This window comes from Aedes aegypti, chromosome 2, assembly GCF_002204515.2.
Source record: "Aedes aegypti strain LVP_AGWG chromosome 2, AaegL5.0 Primary Assembly, whole genome shotgun sequence".
Taxonomy (NCBI): Eukaryota; Metazoa; Arthropoda; class Insecta; order Diptera; family Culicidae; genus Aedes; species Aedes aegypti.
The window spans coordinates 135,908,440-135,932,392 of record NC_035108.1 but is presented as its reverse complement, the minus strand read 5'-3'; the positions used below and the strand labels follow the sequence as shown (position 1 = coordinate 135,932,392).

At 40.6% G+C, this 23,953-nt stretch overlaps 1 pseudogene; it reads left to right on the top strand.

The window, feature by feature from the left end:
* The first annotated feature begins 191 nt into the window (after positions 1 to 191).
* On the top strand, positions 192 to 21,807 carry LOC110676046 (annotated as a pseudogene).
* The last annotated feature ends 2,146 nt before the right edge of the window (positions 21,808 to 23,953 follow it).

The window sequence follows — 23,953 nt, the reverse complement described above, 5'->3', positions numbered from 1 at the left end:
TTCTGATTCTACGTTAAAAACTGAGTCAGAATCCAAAGTTTCATCGTTTTCCGTGCTCTGGAACTATTTTTAAAACACGTTTGAACTTAGGGCAACTTCACCGGTGGTCCATTTTTTGGTCCAAATTGATTCCAAAAATGGAACTGTCAAAATTTATTAGACCAGTAAAAATAGACCAAACTTTACGTGCATGCACCGGTTGTTTTATTTTCCTGCTCCATTTCGGACGTGATAAACAAAACAAATCGAAATTGTAGAAATTCACGTCGGAGCCATTTTTTTTTCGTAGCTGTTCGCGTTAGAGTTATCAATTTAGAGTTTTTTTCGCGAATATATTGGAACACATTTCGAAAAATTAGTGCATTTATATTTCACTCCCAGTGGCATTTACTACGTCAAATCATTACTCCCAAGTTAACGCAACGATGTCGAGAAAGCTAGCCATTCTTGCTCCAAAGGATGACAACGTCACCAAGATGATGGCCGCGACTACTCACTTCGGATGGAGTCGTACGTTTACAAGCGCCGCCCGGACGGAATACACATCATCAACCTGGGTCGCACCTGGGAAAAGCTACTGCTTGCTGCCCGTTGTATGGTCAGCATCGAGTACCCCGGAGAGGTCTTCGTCATCTCGTCCCGTCCCTATGGACAGACGGCTTTCCGTGAACTGCGTCTGCTGATCATGACCAGCCTGTCACCGAATCTTCCTAAGTCAACATTCCGGTCATTGGCTTCTGCAACACCGATTCGCTGCTGAAGTTCGTCGACATTGCCATCCCGTGCAACAACAAGTCGCCGCATTCCATTATTCTGATGTGGTGGCTGTTGGCCCACTGCGACTGCGTGGCCAGATCACCCACGACAAGACTTGTGTCCCACTTAGTGGGATCGACGACTATTCTTCTACCGCGATCCGGAGGAGGCTGAGAAGAAACAGGCTGCCCTGGAGGCCGTACCTGATACCAAGGATCTGTACCTGGAGGAACCGATCGTGGTCGATGAGACCAACTGGGCCAGCGAGGACGCCGCTTTTCCAGTTGCCGCTGCTGCTCCTGCCGTGGCCGCTACTCCAGCTGCCCTGCCACAGTGCAGGCTGATGACAAACGAAGACAAGACCCAGACTGCTGGATTGTGGGGAGGCGGTGGTGGCTTCTAAGTCATAGCGGATTGGGAAGGACACTACGTGTATTTTGTGTAGGTGGTTCAGGTGGAGATTCGAATACAACAAAAGGGATTATGTGGTAAGTATCGGAGACGGCGCAAAAACGATGATCTGAATCAGATAATTGTTTTGAGATATAGGGTGCCGGTGCCATTAGTGGACTACCTAAGCTATAAAAAATCATAACAAAATAACGAAAAGTCTTAACAGAGATCTTTTTACGTCAACAGATACCTTTCAACCTCCACTATATGGGAAAAATATAAAAAGAGTGATAAAACTAATATTTTAACATAAAATCGCTTGAGCCACTATTGGTGCACGTGTTCCAGTAGTTGCGCTAGTGCTCCAGTAGTAGACGTTCGGGAATGATACAAGGAATTTCAAACAAAATGGTAAATTTTTACATAGGTTTAACATTTTTCCCTCGGAACAGCAATTAATATCTTTCGAATGAAGCATAAAGATCATCTCTAGGGCTTTTCTTCATTTTTATACATCCATTTTACAACTGCTTCCATTCTTTGATCTACTACTGGAACACGACGGCTACTACTGGTGCAAGGGAACAAACTTTTTGCATAAACTTAATTATTTATATGTCTTTTTGATATAATAAAAAGCTGAAATTTGGCAAATCGATTAAACTAGAGCCGATCTATCTACCAAAAATAGCACATGTCGTTTTTATCGAAAAATGTTCGTTTTATTCCATAGACCAATCTACTGGTACATTACAACCATTGGTACCGGCACCCTATTCAAAAATTACTACTGAATGTTTGGGACTTATAGGTGAATATTTGAGCTTACTATGAAATTCCCCCTTGATTAGCACGGGGGGACGCCATTTGGCTTAAAATAATTTGGCATAACGGTCGTTTGGCATAATAGTCATTTGGTATAATGGACGTTTGGCATAATCATTGAAAATTGAGTTGCTATGGTTTTGGCATTACCATTGCTAACATTCTCATATGTTATTTTCCCTTCTTTTGGTCATAGGCTGTTGTTTCTCATTACGTTGTTAAACTAGTGGTTTGCATTGTGACTACTAACATTTTCATTGACAATTTTGCTTTCTCTCCTACGTTGGCATTATAACTACTAACATTTTCATCGACGATTTTCCCTTCTTTTGATCACCAGATCTTCTTTTAAGTAGCACTATTGAAATTTCTGATTTCTTTTCTTTTATGCCAAATGACCATTATACCAAACGACTTTATGCCAAATGGCTTTATGCCAAACGACTTTATGCAAAACGGGGTAGCCTCGAAGTCGAGTCTAGTACACTACACTGTAAGGTCAAAGTACCCTTTAAAGGGTAAAAAAGTACCCTCTTTGAAAGAAACTAGTTTAACTCATAAAAAGAGTAAAGGGCCTGTACTCTTTAAAGAGTAAACGGCTTGTACGTCAGTTTAAGGAGTAAATTTTACCCATTATTCGGATTTGATTTAACTTGGATAACGGGTAAATTTTACCCCTTTTTATTGATTAAATCTTCCAATGCGAGATATCGATTGATTGAGAAGGAAGGATGCTGAGAAATGTAAAATAACTTTAATAACACCAGTTAACTTCATTTATTATAAATACATCGAATACAAATTGATGCGCTTTCAATCAGCATATACATAGCTTTGGAAGCGAAATGAGTTCGTATTCCCGGACCTTGATTCATATTATGTGGCGCCGGAACGTCTCGAAGTCAACATGCCTAATTTTCTCAAGCCTATGATGTTTGGCATACCAAGTCCCGATAAGTCTTCCGGTGTATTTCCTGCGTTCAAACCATAATATTTTATTTTGTGAACCCATTCATGCTATTTAAAATATATTTCGCTTCATTTACCTGCATTTCCTTGCATTTTTCGGCCATTTGGTCCTAGATTCCTCACATAAACTTAAACAAATGAAACTTTTAATCCTAATGTTGAGAATCATTTGCTCTGCACGAGCTGAAGACAATTTTCACCCATTAAAGGGTATATCATTGGAACAAGAAAAAGGGCAAAAAATACTCTTTATGTGAAATTAAAAATTACCCGTTATTTTGACAGCTCCATATATCAGGAAAAAGTGGGCATTTTTTATACATTAATGGGTACTGCCGAGTTTACAGTGTACACTGAAGACGGCCTTACAGTTGAGGTCGAAATACGCGTATCTGTCAAAGGATACAAACTCTAGTGGAATCAAATGGTATAGCACTAAATTCGGTTTTTTCATCTACTTATAGGTATTCTACTAAACAGCTCGAAGATTTATTATAACTATAATGTTTGTAAATTAAAAAAAAAACTGAAAATATTTCCTTGTAACTAATGAGAACTTAAAGCTTTTGGAAAAATACTCGCAGACATCAGCAAACGTTGAATGTTTTTTCGGATATTTGAAATTCTGTGAATATTTCTAAACAGTTAGCGAGAAGAAAGAGAGAGAGAGAAAAAGAATCCGTTAATATAAATTTCAAATCAACTTCGTTCAATCTAAAATGTTTGCGAAGCATTTGAATACGTTTACATGTTTGGTGAGTGCTTCTCCGGTAGAATATTTGAGCTAACACAAATATTATATGTTGACTTGTGTGTGAATTAAATGCTGGTTCATTTATGAGTCCGAGGACTATTTGAAAAACATTTTAGCAATATGCGAATGTACAAATATTCAGAATATAAATACATGTTTAAGTTCTCAAAATGGATCTAGGAAGAATATTTGTGCAAAGTAAGACTGATTGTGAACTATTTCAAACTAACAATATTTTTCTAAATCATTTAAAGCATCTACCATGGATGCTTAGGACTTAGGAAGAATATCTGGATTTTCGATTTTGCAACATTCATGTTATGATATACATACATTGCTAGAGAATATTCGAGAAAAATATGGAGTTAATGTATTAAAAAAATAAAGGCATAACAGTCTCTATTTATGTGAACATTGAATCCCAGTAGCGGCTGCAAAGCTTGAATTTTGTTCAAATTTATATTTTTTATCGATCAATTGAAGCAAAATGAATATTCTGTGCGGTTGTGCTAAATAAATATGGTATTTATGCAGCAGTGATCAAAATAAAAAAAAAAAACATATGTGAGCGTTATATTCTCAATGCCTACTATTTCTATATTGGACAGTTTGCCTTTATGGGCAGTGATAATGTTTATGAATAATTTGAAATCCAGACAATATTTTATTATTTCAAAGGGAAGCTTTTTAGAAAATATTTCTAATTTTTAAATATTTTCAAGTTAATGCAGTTGTGTCATCAAATTAAAAAAAGGAAATTACTCTTATAATCTATATGCAGATATATTTGAGGAAAAGTTCTAAAAATATGTATGTTGTTTTTTTCAGAAATTTCTTCATGATTTCTGTCCAAAGAATAAACTAGGAATTCCTCCTGGAATCCATCGATAAATTACTCAAGAAATATCTTCAGTCACATTCCGAGGAAAATGCTCTTATTATCCAAGAAAATTATGTTGAATTGATTACTGATGAAATCCATTCAAGTATTGCTCCAGAAATTCTTCAAGAGTTTATATAAGGTGTATTTTTGGATTCATTCAGATATATCACTTGAGGGGCTCAAACGCAAAAGGGTGTAAGTGACATGTCGGTTCCAATTTGAGTACAGTATGGCCCATAAAAAATGCGAAAATTGTTTGAACGTGGATAAAGCATCCACAAGCGTAATTTTCATAGTTTTTGATAGTGAATGTAATTTCTGATTATTGTAGTATATTTTGGCACAACTTCGCTATCCAGGACAATTTTTGTCATATTTTTTCTCACTGTATATTCAATGTATGTATATATGTAAGTGTCGATTTTAAGTTAAGTATATTCAAAAATTGTACTGTTTCGTTTCCAAGCTTTCCAACAGTATTTGTGGTGATTTTTACTTCCAATAAACAAATAACACAAATCAAAGAAAGCTTGTTTTGCCGAAAAAAAATTCAAAGCAAATTTTCTCAAAACTAGTTTTTTATCACTTACCAGGGTATGGATAGAACTATGTATTACAATTACAATTACTGGGTTTTTCTCACTTACACTTCTTTTCTTCCAACTCACTTCAAATATTTTAATTTTACCAAAGATTTATGCAAGAATTTCTTTAATGATAAAAAATGATTGTGCCAAGAATTTCTTTTATTATTCCTTACAATAATTTGGGAAGTAACATTTTAAGGAATCTATGAAGGAACATTTTGAGGAATACGCTTCTCTGGGTCCTGTTGTATGCTCAATTGAATTATTAATTATTAAAATCTTCGTTGGATTCTATAAACATAACATGCACTTCTTCCATTTCCGATTCCGTTAAATTTATTCCTAGAGTATTTTCTGCATAAAATGTTGGAAGAAATTCATCAAGACAAAATACTTCGAAAAACATGCGAGAAAAAACTTTTACACAAACCACTTATAGTTTCTAAGAGTTGGAAAAAGCTTGCAAAAAACAGAATAAATATCTGAAACCCCTGTTATTACTGAGAACTGAGAACAAAAAATGTCCTTTACCCGTACGTACTTCATCTAGCGGAAATCGAACCCACGACCCTCAGCTTCGTCTTGCCGAGAAATTAATGGAAAATTTTCTTAAAGAATTTTCAAAGGAGTTCTTGAGTAAATACTAAAAGAAGTCAACAAATATTTTCAAAAGAAATTTAAAAAAGTGGGTAAACTGTGGAATATCTAGACTAGAAGAACCTCTTTAAAGATAATATTTGACGAACCAATCGCCTTATAAATGGTTTTGTATTGAGTAACTTAAACTTCTACAGGAAACATTCTGAAAGGTTGCATAATAATTGATATTTGTAGAAGTCCTGTGAAGGTTCGATGTGTATTATTGACGAAATCTTCTAATTAATTCTAGTATGATCTTTACAAAAAGCCGGATTTTAAATTGGATAATTCTCAAGGAGTTTTATAATGACGCATTTTTTTTTTTTAAATGTGAGTGCTGAAGACAGTATCTAAATATTTTAAACAAAATGTTAACTTTTGTATCAAATCAGATTGTATTTTCATTGATCAGGAGAAGAACAAGACTTTATTTTTAATGTAATTTAGCGACTTTTAACTTTTTTTGTTTCTTTTTTTCCTTGTAGTGAATCCTAGATCAATTTTTTGGAAGCTTTTGAGAATCCTAAAAATAATCTTTACGCAATTATTCCACAGGAATTTCTTCTCTTTTTTTAAAGAAAAGTTCCGGAAACTCTTTTCGTGTTTTTTTCCAGAGATTTCTCCTGAAAAACTGCTTTGGACTCCTCCAGGGATCCCTCTTAAAATTCTTCCAGAAATTCATCCATAAATAATTCCAGATTTGTTTTCCAATATTTTCTACAGACAATTTCCAAGAGATTCTTTGAATTCTATAGTGATTACTTTAGCAAATATTACAGAGAATTTAGAAGAGTTCTTCTAAGAAATTCCTCAAAGGTTAAGTCCACAGTTCTTTAAGAAATTCTTGTTGTTTTCCACAAAGAATACCTCTAGAAGTTCCGAAGACGTTTTTCTTAGTTATTATTTCAGTCATTTTCATATTGATTCCTTGCAGAATTTATCCACGGTTTCTCCCAGGAAGTGCTCTGCAAAAATGTCAGGATGAATTCAGACAATTTCCTCGAGACATTTTTTACAGAGTTTGTCGAGGACTTCCTGAAGGAATTTGTTAAAAGGGCTGTTAAAAGTTTTTTTTTATAGATTTGATTAATATTTTGAAGAACATCTCTGGAAAGTTTTTACAGTTTTTACTACTCGATAAGTTCTTTTTAAAAGTTTCTTAAATTCTTTCATCGATGCTTAGAAGAATTTCTCCAGAATTTGCTCATGGAAATCATTGGTGCACAACAAAATTATCACTAGTATTACCCTGATTTTTCCAAAGGCAATTCCAAGATAACCTCCAAATATTTTTACACTTATTCTTCCACCAATTTCTCCAGTTTTTACTCTAGAAGATCCTAAGGTTTTTTTTCTGGTATTTCTTTAAAAGTTTCCAGAAATTTTGCATAGAGTTCCCCTCAAGTTCCTCTTCAGGATCCTATCGAAGGTTTCTACCAAGATTTCTAGAACTTTTTCAGTTAGTTCTCTGAAGAGTTCCTTTAGGAATTTCCCCAGGAATTCTTTCAAGAATTTTCATTGGAGTTCTTTAATAATTCTACAATGAGTTTCTCTAGGAACTTCTGGAGAAAAGAAAAAAAATCAGCATTTTTTCAAGGATGTTTCCAGGATTTGCTCTATGGAATTTCTTCAGGTATTCACCCATAATTTATTCTAGGAATTCTTTCAAGAGTATCTTCAATTTCTCAAAGAGTTCTTCTAGGAATTGATTTAGAAGTTCCTCCAGGAATTTCCATACATTCTTAAAATAATTTGTCCAAGAATTTCCCATTGAGCTTCCACAAATTAACCCAGGATTTCCCCGCATGAAGTTCTTCAAGTATGTTAGCCTGGAATTTTATCAAGATTTCATGGATGATTACTTTCGAGAAGTACTGGAACTCATGGTGAAATTTCTGAAAGAAAATCTGGTAAAATTGGTAGAGGAGATTATGGGGAAATTCCGAAAGAAACTCTTGAGAAAGTCTTGAAATAACTTCTGATAACATCGTTACAAATCAATGGGGGAATTCCTAGGGATATTTCTGGAGGAACTCTTGGTGGAATTTCTAGAGGAGTAATTGGGATTATTCTTGAAAGATTTTTTGAGTGAATTTCAAGAACAATTTAATCTCTTAAGGATCTCTTCAAAGTATTACTGGAGAAATTTCTTGAGAAACTCATGAGGGAAGGAACTCTTAATGAATTCCTGGAGGCACTACCGGATAAATTTCTGGAGGAAATCCTGGAAAAACTCCTTTGAAAGTTTTGACAGGAATTCGTGAGAGAGAGTCTTGCATGCAGTCTGGGTAGTATTCCTCGAAAAGATCTTGAAGGGATTCTTTAGAGGGAACTTCTGGAATAATTTCTGAAAACTCTTCCAACAATTTCTGGAAGACGAACTGGAGAAACTACTATGGAAATTACTGAGGGGAAATCTTGGAGACATTACTCAAGGAACTTTTCGAAAAATGCTGAAGGAACTCTTGGAAGTATTTCTTTCAAATTGTTGCAATTGCAACGAAAACAGAGACTTGTTTTCCGGTTCCTTGAACGTTTATTTTTGCCCAACGTTAAAAAATCCCTATCGGTGAAAATCATAGGGAAATTAATGTAATTTATGTTGTACATAATGTAATTTGTGTTATACATAACAATTTTCCGTTTTTGTGTGTTTCATGTTACAATATTAGTTTTCAGTGTTTTCTTGAGGAATGAGATTCCAATTCATAGGGAATAACATCTCAAAAAATATATATACCTATATATAATTCTATAAAGAAGCATTCTAATTAGAAAACTGATAGACTTACGTTTAGTGTCTCATTTGTGTTTATGCGTTTATCTCCTGGATCGGTACTGGGAATGCTAAAAAGGTTTAGATTTAGGTTAGGTATAAGTTCACAATATTTCAATGTACATTTTACCTGTTCACAATGTCTTGTCTTAGATATAATTCAGTTTTTGCATGTTCCCGTAGTTTCTTAGGATAGTAGCTGTTGTTGTATAATTTTATATTAGGAATTCCATTAGATTAAGGCATGATTTTAATACTACATGTGCATGAAACTAACCTACTTTTAAGACCGTACTAACTTTTCTGTTTTAGCACGTTTTAACTATTGTTTTTCAATCAATGTTTTGACTCACGCACGTAGCTAACATTTAAAGGCTAAGGCATAAACTCAATTTTAATATTAATCGAAAATTTTAATAATTTAATAAATAAATTTGTTCAATTTACCGAAGCACACTTTACCACAGCTTTTCTGTTTTGCACCTTCTATCTTTATCTGACGTCTTCCCTACCTACTGTCATTCTTATTTTGACGTTGACGCACAGCGGCGTTTCGGTATGAAAACGATGATACCCTATAACGCAAGTCTGGATAACGGCGATTGGATGTGTAGGTGCGACGCAATGAATGTTGCGACACTCCCCCCCAGTGCTCGGACTTACTGGTCCGACGTACTTACAGTTGCACCGACGTCCAATACTGCCAGCTTCACGGCTGGTCTCTCAAGGAGCGCTGTTGCTGTTTTTACGACAGCTCGACGAACCTGACCATCCTTCGATCGGATAGTGCGAACGACACGGCCTTTCGGCCAACAGTTCCTCGGTAATGTCTCGTCTACGATGACCACGATGTCTCCTTCCGCTATGGGCTTGACGCGGGTGAACCACTTCGTCCTTCTGGTTAGGGTTGGCAGGTACTCGGATACCCAGCGTCGCCAGAATCGGTTGGCGTAGACCTGAGACGTTTTCCAGGTATGCTTGAGGGCGTAGCTACTGTCATCAAACGCGATCGGGGGCTTTGAACCGTCTGACGACCCGAGCAAAAAATGGTTCGGTGTGAGTGACTGTGCGTGCTCGTCGTCCAAGGGCAGTTCTGTCAAAGGACGTGAGTTGACAATCAGTTCTATCTCGGTCAACATGTTTCGCAGTATTTCGTCTGTGGGTGTGCGTGTGAGTTGGGTTTGCTTTAGGGCCTTCTTCACCGTCTGGACTAAGCGTTCCCACGATCCGCCAAAGTGCGGGGATGCAGGTGGGTTGAAGGACCACTTAGTGTCTGCGGTGACGAAATGCTGCATCAGCTTGTCTTGATTAACTTGCTGCAGTGCTTCCTTCAGCTCCCGGCTGGCTCCGACAAAGTTAGTACCTCGATCGCTGATTATTTCCAGTGGGGTACCTCTTCTGGCGATAAAGTTACGCAGGGCGAGGATACACGAGTCCGTAGTGAGGCTACTGGCGACCTCGATGTGCACGGCTCGCACGGTGAGGCAGGTGATCAAAACTCCCCAACGTTTCTCGATCCTCCGGCCGACAACCACGTTCATCGGCCCAAAGTAGTCGATACCAATGTAGGAGAACGGCCGGCAGAAGGCTTTCAACCGTGCAGGTGGGAGGGCAGACATTTCCGGCGCAGCTGGCTTCGCGAGGCGGTTTTTACAGTGTTGACATCGATTTCGTACACGATTGTACGTGGAGCGGAGTTGAGGCACGTAGAATCTTCGTCGGATGTCGTTTAGGGCAGTCTGGTGGTTCATATGACAATACCGTTGGTGAACTCCGGCAATGATCAAATCTGTTACCGCGTGGCGCTTGGGCAGCAGTATCGTCTACGACTTCACAGGCGTCTATACGGCCTTTCATACGCAGTAATCCATCTCCGTCCAGATATGGACTCAGCTTGTACAGCGAGCTATTTGTCGGCAACGGCTTACTTCTCGGTGAAAGTTTCGACTTCTCTAATAGACCGATCTCGGGGGCGAACTCAGCATCCTGCACCATCTTGAAAATCAACAATTCTGCTGCCCTCAACTCCTCCTGCGTTAGCGGACCGGTGACGATTGAGTTTTTCGCCAGCTTCTTACGCAAATTCGCCGGATATCGTCGCACGTATGCCATACGACGTAGCAGATCACTCCAATTTGAAAAATCTTCCCAACGAAGAAGCGCAGGCTGCGCAAAGTGATAGAGCGCCCGCGGCCGCATTTCTTCTGCGGTCTCTTCGAACTTTGACGGTGGGGAAGGCCACTGCTCTCTCGGCTTCCACAGGAAATCTGGAGCGTGAAACCACCGACTTGTAGGCGATAGATCTGGTGATTTTTGCCACTTTGTAGCATCATCGGCGACGTTCAATTTAGTCGAAATCCAGTTCCACTCATTCGTCTCCGTCAGCTCCAGCAATTCACTTACACGCATTCCTACAAACTGGCTGTATTTTCGGTGGTCTGAATTGAGCCAGCAAAGTACGTCACGAGAATCTGACCAGAAAAACCTTTTTACTGGCTTCAGCTTGTGGGTTTCCATGACATCGTTCGCCAAACGAGCTCCGGTTATTGCAGCCTGAAGTTCTAGCTTAGGGATCGACACGAATCGCAATGGAGCTACTCGTGCCTTCGCGCCGACAAGCGCGCATTCCATCACGTCGTTTTCTTCGAATCGCAAATACGCTACCGCCGCATACCCGTTTTCCGACGCATCTACAAACGTATGAAGTTGTATTGTGTTCTGCTGTCCGATGCTGGTCTTCAGTCGGTAACACCTAGGCACGCTAACGTTCTCCACCTGAGGCAGAACTCGCAGCCACCTCCCCCATTTCTGGAACTGTTCGTCTTCGATCTGGTCGTCCCAGTCGACGCGACTTCGCCAAATCTCGTGCAGCAGCATTTTCAGAAACATGAGGAAGTTTGCAAGAAGTCCCAGTGGATCGTAGATCATCATCAGCGTGCTTAAGATCTGACGTTTAGTCGGCACTATGCGACCCTGGAGTAAATCCGCACTAATCCTTGGCGATACTTTGAAGGTGAACGTATCGGTGGCGGTACACCACCACATGCCGAGAACTTTCTCTGTTCCCAACTCGTTGGAAAGGTTCAAGCTTTTCTCGCCAGGTTTCGCTTCCAGTTCTAGCAGCACGCGTTTCGAGTTCGACAGCCAGTTGCGAATTTCGAATCCAGCCTCCCCGTGAACGAAACGAACATCCTTCGCCAGCTTCACAGCATCTTCTTCGGTCTCCTCGCTAGAAAGCATGTCGTCGACGTAATGTTCGTCGACTATGGCCTCTGCCGCCCTCGGAAACTGCTCCATGAATCTTCGCGCGTTGTGGTTTTTTACGTACTGCGCGCAGCTTGGCGAACACGTAGCCCCGAACGTCATGACTTTCATCGCGTAGACATCTGGACCTCGGTCATTTTCGCCGTCACGCCATAGGAATCGCTGGCATTGCTGGTCGTCTTTATTCACCATCACTTGGTGGAACATTTCCCGAATATCGCCGGTGACGGCAATCCGGTACTCTCGGAAGCGACGTAATACTGATGGAAGGGAAGTGAGTTGATCTGGACCGGTCAGTAGGAAAGAGTTCAATGACGTTCCCGCCACTTTTGCTGCGGCATCCCACACGATACGTAATTTTCCCGGCTTGTTAGGATTCACCACTGGGAAGATGGGAAGGTACCACACGCGTGAGAAATGCTCTGACAGTTGGCTCTCCGTTAGCTTCACGATATACCCGTTCCGCTCGTAGTCCCGGATTTTCTCCTTCAGCGCTTCAGCCAGTTGCGGTTCACGTTGCATCCGCTTCTCCAAGCATACCAGTCGCCGCATCGCCATTGACTTGCTGTCCGGAAGTCGCACATCATCGTACCGCCACAGCAAACCTGTTTCGTACCGCTTCTCTTTCAAGTGCGTCAGCGATACCAGTAGTCGTTCAGCTCGCTCGTCGTCTTTCGATAACAGCGGTTTGATAGGGCTCGTTATACCTTGGCTCTCCAGCGTAAAATAGGCTTTTACGGCGTTATGCAGTTCGATATCCTTCTGCTCACTGCACTGACACAAGTGGAAGCTGTGGTGCCCAGTGAAATCCGTCACCGCTTGGACTGCTGTAGAGCAAGGACCGAACACTATCCAGCCTAGACGAGTTCTGGTGGCGATCGGTTCGTTGATTCCTCCTTCTCTGCTATCAAGCGCATGACCCAGGCGAATATTGTCCATTCCTATGAGTATTCGTGGCCGGACGTTTCGGTAAGAATCAGCCGACAAATCTTTCAGGTGGTGATACTGCCGCACTAATTCTTCCATCGCGAGAGTTTGTCGTGGTAGAGAGAGACTTTTCACGGTGTGTACCTTGGGGATCCAGTAGGTATTCGATTCGTGCACCCCGGAAATCGCCAGTGCCAGCATCATGGAATTCATTTCTTGACGCTGATGGTCCGCGGTCCATTCTAAACACAAGGGGTACGATTCGCCTTCAAGTTCCAGCTCTTTCAGTAAACTGTTTTCCATCATCGTTGCTGATGAGCCGTCGTCCAAAAAGGCGAAGGTACGTACGGACTTTCCTCTTCCGTGAAGCAGCACCGGAACGTAACGGAAAAGAACTTGGCTAACTTTGCTTACGTGGGTGTTACACGTCTCGGTATGCGATTCCGCAGTGGATTGGGTAGTCGACGCTTGAGAGCTCTCTTGTCGCTGGTATCTGGAGTCATCATGTAGCAGCTCATGATGCATGTACGTGCAACCGTTCCTTCCGCAAGCTTGCTTCACTGTACAAGCTCCAAAATGTTTCACTAGACACTTCCGGCACAGCTTGTTGTGCTTGAGCGCAGTCCACCTCCCACTAACACTCATATCTCGAAACGCTTTGCACGATTCTACGCTACTGCAGCCTCCTTGGCAAATAACGCACTGCTTACTGGTCGGCTTCTGCGCAATCTTCGCAATACTTGCTGGAGCTGACGTCTGGCAAGAGCTGGCCTCGTGATGAAAGTGCAATTCCTCCTTCCGACCACGCTTTTCCTGCTTGCCCACGTTTGCAATGATGGACGATGGGACTGTTACTACGCATGCTGCCTCCACAAGCGTACCCAACCAGGTACTAAAGTCCGATAGTGTAACCGCTTGCAGCGTTTGCCGATGCTTCGCCCAATCAAGCTTTATAGTAGGCGGCAACCTGTCCACTAGCTCTTGAAGAAGCGCCACGTTGCACAGATGCTCGTTCAAACCGCAGGCTACGATTGTCGCACACTTGTTCTGGACCGCTACACCAAAATCGATCAGAGTTCCAAGTTTCTCCGTCTTCGGCGCAGGCATCTCCCGAATCTTGCTAACTAGCGAGTGGACGATCACTTCTGGACGACCGAACAGGGTACGTAGTGTACCAATCACTCCTCCAAGCCCAGCTGGGTACAACAGTCTACTCCGAACCACCTCGAGAGCCTTTCCTTTCAGACTCCGCTGAAGCCGAAGAAGGTTCTCCTCGTCGCTGAAACCGCACATTCTTGTAGTGCTGTCATAGGTGGCAATAAACAGCGGCCACTCCTCGGGATTGCCGGTGAAGATGGGAAGCTCTTTCGCCACTGCTTGTCGCGCAGCAAGCTGACTTCTGCTAAGCTCGTGTGTACCACTCATCGATGAAAGGCCAGAATGATGATTCGAAACAAATGCATGCGCGTTAACGTTCAGGTCGCTGGAATTTGCCTCCGCTCGATCGCTGGAATGTGTTCCCGCTTGGTCGCTGTTGCCAATCTCCATCGCTCTCAATCGTCCTTCAAGACGCTTCGTCTCCAGTTCCTGCTTATTCGCCATCTCTTGAAGCTGCTGTTCAATCCGCTCGATCACCTTGCTCACATCTGTCGCTGAACGGTTTCCTCCTAACGTTGTAGAATTTGCACTAGGAGGAGCCACAGTTATTGGAGCAAACAGTTCGGATCGGATTTCTGCCTCTCTCATCTCTAGACGGCGTTGAAACTGGTGCTGCAAATCATTCACCGCGTTCTTCATCTCCTGGTCCTTCTGCGCGAGCAGTTTCTCATATGACTGCTGTTGCTCCTGGAAACTATGCTGCATCTGCTCCAACCGCTTTTGGAACGCTGCGAGTTGTTTGTTCTGCAGTTCCTGGTCGCTGATCGATGTCTTGGTTGTTCCACCATGTGAAGGAACCGTCAGATGGGTCGGAGTGCCCTGAGCTGCCCGCCTTGCTTCGCACGATGTACAGCTCCAGTCAACTTCCTCGATCCCTTCATCGACGCCCACGCACTTAAAGTGGAACCATCCACCACAGTCATCACAGCACACCATCCGGCTATCATCCGGTTCTTTGCACACACCACAACTCACATCGACCCTTGGCACATTATCTCGACGATTTGACATTTTTGCAGCCTTCCCGATCGCGAAATAAACGGATTTTTTAAAATGTTGCAATTGCAACGAAAACAGAGACTTGTTTTCCGGTTCCTTGAACGTTTATTTTTGCCCAACGTTAAAAAATCCCTATCGGTGAAAATCATAGGGAAATTAATGTAATTTATGTTGTACATAATGTAATTTGTGTTATACATAACAATTTTCCGTTTTTGTGTGTTTCATGTTACAATATTAGTTTTCAGTGTTTTCTTGAGGAATGAGATTCCAATTCATAGGGAATAACATCTCAAAAATATATATACCTATATATAATTCTATAAAGAAGCATTCTAATTAGAAAACTGATAGACTTACGTTTAGTGTCTCATTTGTGTTTGTGCGTTTATCTCCTGGATCGGTACTGGGAATGCTAAAAAGGTTTAGATTTAGGTTAGGTATAAGTTCACAATATTTCAATGTACATTTTACCTGTTCACAATGTCTTGTCTTAGATATAATTCAGTTTTTGCATGTTCCCGTAGTTTCTTAGGATAGTAGCTGTTGTATAATTTTATATTAGGAATTCCATTAGATTAAGGCATGATTTTAATACTACATGTGCATGAAACTAACCTACTTTTAAGACCGTACTAACTTTTCTGTTTTAGCACGTTTTAACTATTGTTTTTCAATCAATGTTTTGACTCACGCACGTAGCTAACATTTAAAGGCTAAGGCATAAACTCAATTTTAATATTAATCGAAAATTTTAATAATTTAATAAATAAATTTGTTCAATTTACCGAAGCACACTTTACCACAGCTTTTCTGTTTTGCACCTTCTATCTTTATCTGACGTCTTCCCTACCTACTGTCATTCTTATTTTGACGTTGACGCACAGCGGCGTTTCGGTATGAAAACGATGATACCCTATAACGCAAGTCTGGATAACGGCGATTGGATGTGTAGGTGCGACGCAATGAATGTTGCGACACAAATCTTGTTGTAGAAATCCTGGAAGAACTCCTTGAAAACTCTCTAAGGAACTTAAAGAATTCATAAAGAATGCAAGATCTTTCAGAGGAATCCCTAGGAACTCCTGTAGAAATTCCTGTAGAAACTCTTAGAGAAATTTTATCTTGCTATTGGGGTAATATCTGGAGGAACTCCTGGAGCAATTCCTAGAGGAGCTATTAGGAAAATTCTTGAAGGGACTCCTGGGAGAATCCTTTCAAGGGGAACTCGCCGTATACATACACGTATCTGTTAAAGGATACAAACGAAGAACTCTTGGAGGATAGATTTTCTGGAAGCTCTGAGAGAATTCCTGGAACAACATCTGGGGAAACTGCTGGGAAAATACTGGAGCATTTCCTTATGAAACTCCAGGTAGAATCCCTGATAAAATTATAGGGAAAACCCTTGAGATAATTTTTTAAAGTTTTCCTGTGAAAATTCCTAGAATAAATCATTGCATTCCTCCAAAACCTTTCCATCGATAAATTCCCTCAGGTACTTCTGAAGGGATTTACTCAGGAAATATGAGAAGAAATTCGCCCAGGGATTTCTTCTGAAATTCCTCGTGATATTCCTAAATAGACAAAAAATCTTCACTATTACTTTTGACCAAAGTCAGATGGTTATTTTGGAGAATTATTGTTAACAATGTATTTCTGAAAGAGCGTTACGTCCAAATTACTTTGAACACCCTACCTGGGAAAATTTCCAGATTGGAGGCAGACATGTCGGCATTATCTTAAAAAATCCATGTAAGCTTCCAAACTAAACCGCTGGAAATTGCTCCAATTTAAAAAATAAACATATATTATTTTATACAATCTTAACAATCTCACTCAAAGTTTTGAATCAGAGTTTCAAAACATCTTACAGAAAGTTTAAGTACTCAAACATATTGGATTCATAATTTTCTTTAGTTGATCAATAATAATTCAATAAATCCGAATACTCTTGCCAACAATGCTTCAATTTAGAACCTCTAATGTATCATTACTTATCAATTCGACTAAAACAATAATAAGTAAGGTGATAAACACGCTTCAACATGTGCGGCTTTGATTCATACTTACGTTAAACTTATTTGCTTTAATGAACTATTCATTTTCATGAAGAAAAAAAATCGAAAGATTAGCAATTGAAATACTTTTAAATAGGGTAGTATGATGCACAAAAGGGGTATATCTATATAAATGAAAATGCAATAGTGTTTGTATGTCACGAGTTGGCTTGAGAACGGGACGATCGATTTGTACAATTCTTTCACTTTTGTTTATCTGAAGAGCTCTGACGTGTTGTGTGTATTAACAGTGTATGACCCAACCGATTCCCCTTCATTCTATTTACCTTGACATAACAGCCCTTCTGGCAACCCTGTAACTGTTATTGATGATGAATAAATATCACTACTAGTTGAACTTCCAAAGCAGAAAGGGGTTTCTCTTGTTCGCTGCTGAGAAAGCCCTCGGGTGTGTTTTTTTTCCTCTGAGTGTTCTTCCTCGTGCCGCTCTTCAGGTTATGGGCTCCAGCATGGAAGACAAATCGAAAGTGTTCGCGTTCGACGGGAATAATTTCCATAACTGGAAATTTAGAATGGAGACGGTGCTAGATATGCACGATCTTCTGGATTGTTTAGTGCGCGACGCGGAAGAGGTCCCGGAGCTGCAAGTGGAAGCGGAGGATACGGCCGCTGTGAAAAGTGACAAAGAGAAAAAGTTCTCCGAGCGAAAAACGTGTCAAGGTTGAAGATTTTCGGAAGTGTCGCGTATCTGCATGTTCCGAAACAGCTCAGGTCGAAGTTGGACCCCAAGTGCAAGAAAATGTACCACATCGGGTACACAGTGAATGGGTATCGACTATGGGATGACGATCGGAAGAAGATAGTGATGGGCAGAGATGTGGTGTTCGATGAATCCACCATGTTCGGTGGAAAGCTTGAAGTAGAACCTAGCGTTCAGAAGAAAATGGAAGTAGTGCTTGAAGAAAAGATCGAACGAAGTAGTGGAGCTCCAGATGAGCGAGAAAATGACTTGTTAAGTGAACATGAAGAAGAGTCAGGAGCGGAACAGTCTGATGAGGAGCAGCAACCGTCAGTGCGTCGTAGTGGTCGAGAAAGGCGTGCGCCAGTATGGCATGATTGTTACGAATTGTGTGAAACTGCAATGTGTGCTAAAAGCTTCGTTGAAGATCTGCCAACTACAGTGAACGGTCTTAAGCAGCGGTCGGATTGGCCGCAATGGCAAGCGGCAATTTCCGATGAAAAGGAGTCTCTCATCAAGAACAAAACTTGGATTCTTGCTACGCCACCTCCAGGTAAGAATATCATTGACAGTAAATGGATATTCAAAATTAAGCGCAATGATGCAAGCGGAGCCGAACGGTTCAAGGCAAGACTTGTTGCCAGAGGTTTCTCTCAACGCAAAGGTTTTGATTACGAGAGTACCTATGCGCCAGTGGCCAAGCACACGACGTTGCGTGTATTGCTGGCCATCGCTAACCAGAAAGGAATGCATCTTCACCAGCTCGACGTGAAGACTGCATTTCTCAATGGTGTGCTAGAGCAAGAAATATACATGCGCCTACCGGAGGAATTCGGTGCTGGAAACCTGGTTGCCAAGCTGCAGAAGTCAATTTACGGCTTGAAACAGGCATCCCGTGCCTGGAATTCCAGATTTCATGATTTCATAACAAGCATTGGCTTCAAGCGCAGTACACTGAGATGAAATCTCCATTATATTTTATGTGCAGCAAACATAATTTTTTGCAATCAAGCTTTGCACATAAATTTTAACAATGATGCAGATAGAACCCGAAATTATGTAACCTTTATTTTTTATGTGCGACGCACATCCAAAACAAGGTTGGATCCAATTCAAATTATATTAGTCTACTTTTAAATTTTATGTTTGGCAACAAATGGTAAATAAATAGCGCGCTTTTAGATAATTTTTTGTTTTGTTTACTCTTCTCATCATCAAAAAAAGAAAAAAATAGCCAAAACGTAAGTTTGACGTCTAAACTGTTTGTATAATGTTGAATAATATTTATGTATCATATACATAATTAGTTGATTAAGTGCGATTAATTTTTCTGATGCTGATGGGAGTAACGAGCTGAGGGATCAGTGGCATTTTCAGCCTCGTCTCCAGGTTTGCTGTTGCTTTCTGACTTCGCTGCTATGTTCACCGGTGTGCTCAATCCCTCGTTATATTCACGTCCTGCTGAGGAACAGATATTTTTGATTAAACTACATGAAGTACGTTTTATTGTATTACGTTATTTACCATACGTTTAGATTAAGAGTCCATCAGCAAATTCTTCTAGACACTTCCAAACATGTTTTTTTCTGTTTTATATTGCGTTTGACCCGCAATCAAAAACATATTTCACGTAATTGAATCATGAATGCATTTCATTGTATTGTATTGCGTAGCATGTGGGAAACATATGTCATTACATTTAATTTTATTGTAATCTAATGAAAATTAAATGTTGCACATAAACTAAAATTTTAGGCCCTCGAACCCATCTTATCTGTTTTCCGCACATAAAAAATAATGGAGATTTCATCTCAGTGTAGAGTCGATAACTGTTTGTATACCACAACTGTTTCCGGAGAGGAAGTATATTTGATCATATATGTAGACGACATTGTGATCGCTAGTCGCTCTGTGGATACGATTCGAGATTTAAAGGCAAAATTGAAGGACGAGTTTGATATGAGTGACATGAATGAGATCAGCACGTTTTTGGGCTTAACGATAGAGAGGCGTAAAAATGAAGGCGTTCTGCTAATCAGTCAGCGGAAATATTTGGAAAATCTCCTAGCTCGTTTCGGCATGGCTGACTGCAAGCCGAAGCAAACACCGCTGGCATCGGGCGTCAAACTTGAGAAGTGTAACGATCCGTCCAAGTACACTAAGCAACCCTACAGAGAATTAATCGGTTGCCTTACTTACGTTACCGTGATGTCCAGGCCGGATTTGTGCGCCGCTGTTAATTATTTCAGTGCATTCCAAACTTGTGCTAGCGACGATCATTGGAATCACGCCAAACGTATCCTGCGATACATTAAAGGAACTTTGGACCTAAAGCTGGTGTACAGACGAAATGATAAGTGCGATACAATCGATGGATTTGCCGATTCGGATTGGGCGAGCAACATTTGTGACAGGAAATCAACATCGGGGTACGTGTTTCGTGTTTACCAAGCAAACGTATCCTGGTCAACGCAGAAGCAGAAGACTGTGGCGTTATCGTCTGCCGAGGCAGAGTACGTCTCCTTGGGCGTAGCTGTGAAAGAAGCGCTGTGGCTGCGAATGCTGCTGAAGGACTTCAACGTCGATGTTTCTGAGCCAGTCACAATTCGTGAAGATAATCAAGCGTGCATCAGTATTGCTGAAGAAGACAAGCCTACAAAGCGGCTGAAGCACGTTGACGTACGATTCCATTTCGTACGTGAAGAGATCCAGAGAAGAACCATCCAGTTAGAGTACGTGGCATCGGAAGACCAATTGGCCGACATAATGACTAAGGGACTACCGAGACCACAATATGAAAAGCTGCGAAGCCTACTAGGGTTATCGGCTTGAAGGGGGGTATTAACAATGTATGACCCAACCGATTCCCCTTCATTCTATTTACCTTGACATAACAGCCCTTCTGGCAACCCTGTAACTGTTATTGATGATGAATAAATATCACTACTAGTTGAACTTCCAAAGCAGAAAGGTGTTTCTCTTGTTCGCTGCTGAGAAAGCCCTCGGGTGTGTTTTTTTTCCTCTGAGTGTTCTTCCTCGTGCCGCTCTTCAGTGTGGAATAATATTTTTGAGAATGTTGTGAAAACGGAAAATGCAAATTTGACATAAATCCGGATTTTTTTTTCAAAGCCTTTGCGGCTGGACAACAAAACGTATGCCAGGACAGCTAGTTGTTGATAAATATGGGCTTTGTAACTTTTAAAACAAACATCCGTCGAAGTGAATCAAAACTGTCATTATTACGAATGAATACAAACCGTCCTATAGACATAACTGAGGGGGTGTAAGTGACAGAAACCCTCTCAGAAACCTAGTTTTTTTTTTTCATTCCATGCTTATTGTATGCAAGCCATTCCTATAGGACGGAGAATGACCTATATATAGGTACTGTTAAAAAGAGAAGAAATATAAATACCGAGCTCGCCCAACTCTACGGTGAACCCAGTATCCAGAAGGTGGTCAAAGCTGGAAGGATACGATGGGCAGGGCATGTTGCAAGAATGCCGGACAGCAACCCTACTTCGGATCCGGTTGGTACAAGAAGGCGTGGAACGCAGCGAGCTAGGTGGGCGGATCAAGTACGTATCGATTTGGCGAGCGTGGAGCAGAACCGAGGATAGAGAGATGCGGTCACGAACCGAGTATTGTGGCGTGAAATTGTTGAATCAGTGTTATCTGTTTAGATGTTAACTAAATAAATAAACAAATAATATATTTTTATCACATTCAATAAGAACGGCCAAAGGGTCACTTTTTTGTTTTAAAAGGCGGGAAAATTTTGAAAATTATACCAGAAAAACCGGGAAAAACGCGGGAATTTCAAAATGGATATTTTCTGGCCACCCTGTCATTTTATTCGTAATGTCACGAATATCGTATACGGTATATAATCTTTATTATGAAATTCCTCCAAAAATAAAAAAAGGTTCTACTGTACTACTACTAATATTTTTTCATATTCTTTTCATTTTCCAGATGAGGCAAACGGCTTTGGCTTTGAATCGATGCATCATCACGGGTACACTTTTGCGACTACGTTGTATGTGTTCTGATAGTCATTGCTTCATTATATAAAAGACTGGAAAAATTAATAAAAAAATTGTATTTTTGTTGAAAACTCCCTTTATTTTTTCAAGTGAATTCTATTATATGGCTTATTAAAATGCATTTCAATTTTATCTTCATTATCAAGTCTGGAAGAATTCCTGGAGGAACTTTTAAAGGAACACCAAAGGAATTCCTGGAAAAACTCAAAAATTATTCCTGGAGAAACTCCGAAAGAAGTCCTGAAGAAATTCCGAAGTAAATCTTGAAGGAATTCCGAATAAATTCTTGGGGGTATGCTCGGAGTAACTCTGGAGGAACTCCCGGCAAAACTCTTGAGGATTTTCCAGAGGAAGTCTGGAAGAATTCCTGGAGGAACTTTTAAAGGAATTCCTGGAAAAACTCCGAAGGAAGTCCTGAAGAAACTCCGAAGTAAATCTTGTAGGAATTCCGAAGAAATCCTTGGGGGTATGCTCGAAGTAACTCTGGAGAAACTCTCGGCAGAACTATTGAGGATTTTCCAGAGGAAGTCTGGAAGAATTCCTGGAGGAACTTTTAACTCGTATAGGCCTGAGTGAAAGCAACAATACTAAAACCCTCACCACTCAGCGAATACTTAACGGATTCAAATAATTTTTTGTCCGTATACTGGCCCACATATCTAGTTTATAGAAATGGCCAGAGGAACTCGGAAATACTCCTGTAGCTGGAGTTATTGCGGTGGGTCACTGGGTCAAGTCGGGTACAAAAAGGCGATTTTTTGGGACATGCCAAGTTATCTTTATTTATTTCCAATGCCATTAATTTTATTTTGCATAAATCAATAAGATCTGATATTCAACATTATAATAGAATAGTTTTGCACCATTTAGAGTGTACCAGATGTGGCCATTCGAACTTAATACCCTGAAGAACCGGCTCTAGATTTGTTAGGTACTAAACTGTTTCAAATCTCTAAAAGTATGGATCTAACATAATAGTTCACTAAAATGCGTTCCAATAAGCTTGACACAGATGTGAATATACAAACTGTGCACTTTATCATAAGTTTGAGGCATCCCGGGGACCCGAAAATGGTCATTTGTAGGATCAATCAAATGCAGTTGACATAATTATTCAATTTAATCGACTGCCAGAAGGTTTACGCTGATGCGTTTTCCTCCGTTATCTGTGACTTGAAATTTTCCTACCTCCAGGGGCACAAAAGCACAGAACCCTTGTTACCCGACCTGACCCAGTGACCCACCGCAATAACTCCGGCCACAGGAACATTTCCGAGATTTCTTGACCGTTTTTAGAAACAAGATATGTGTACGAGTATACAGACAAAAAATAATTGAAATCCGTTAAGTGTTCACTGAGCGATGAGAGTTTTAGTAATTTTTCTTTCACTCAGGCCTATACGGGTTAAAGGAACACCAAAGGAATTCCTGGAAAAACTCAAAAATTATTCCTGGAGAAACTCCGAAAGAAGTCCTGAAGAAACTCCGAAGTAAATCTTGAAGGAATTCCGAATAAATTCTTGGGGGTATGCTCGGAGTAACTCTGGAGGAACTCCCGGCAGAACTCTTGAGGATTTTCCAGAGGAAGTCTGGAAGAATTCCTGGAGGAACTTTTGAAGGAACACCAAAGGAATCTCTGGAAAAACTCAAAAAATATTCCTGGAGAAACTCCGAAAGAAGTCCTGAAGAAACTCCGAAGTAAATCTTGAAGGAATTCCGAATAAATTCTTGGGGGTATGCTCGGAGTAACTCTGGAGGAACTCCCGGCAAAACTCTTGAGGATTTTCCAGAGGAAGTCTGGAAGAATTCCTGGAGGAACTTTTAAAGGAACACCAAAGGAATCCTTGGAAACACTCAAAAATATTCCTGGAGAAACTTCGAAAGAAGTCCTGAAGAAACTCCGAAGTAAATATTGAAGGAATTCCGAATAAATTCTTGGGGGTATGCTCGGAGTAACTCTGGAGGAACTCCCGGCAGAACTCTTGAGGATTTTCCAGAGGAAGTCTGGGAGAATTCCTGGAGGAACTTTTAAAGGAACACCAAAGGAATTCCTGGAAAAACTCTGAAGGAAGTCCTGAAGAAACTCCGAAGTAAATCTTGTAGGAATTCCGAAGAAATTCTTGGGGGTATGCTCGAAGTAACTCTGGAGAAACTCTCGGCAGAACTATTGAGGATTTTCCAGAGGAAGTCTGGAAGAATTCCTGGAGGAAAGTTTAA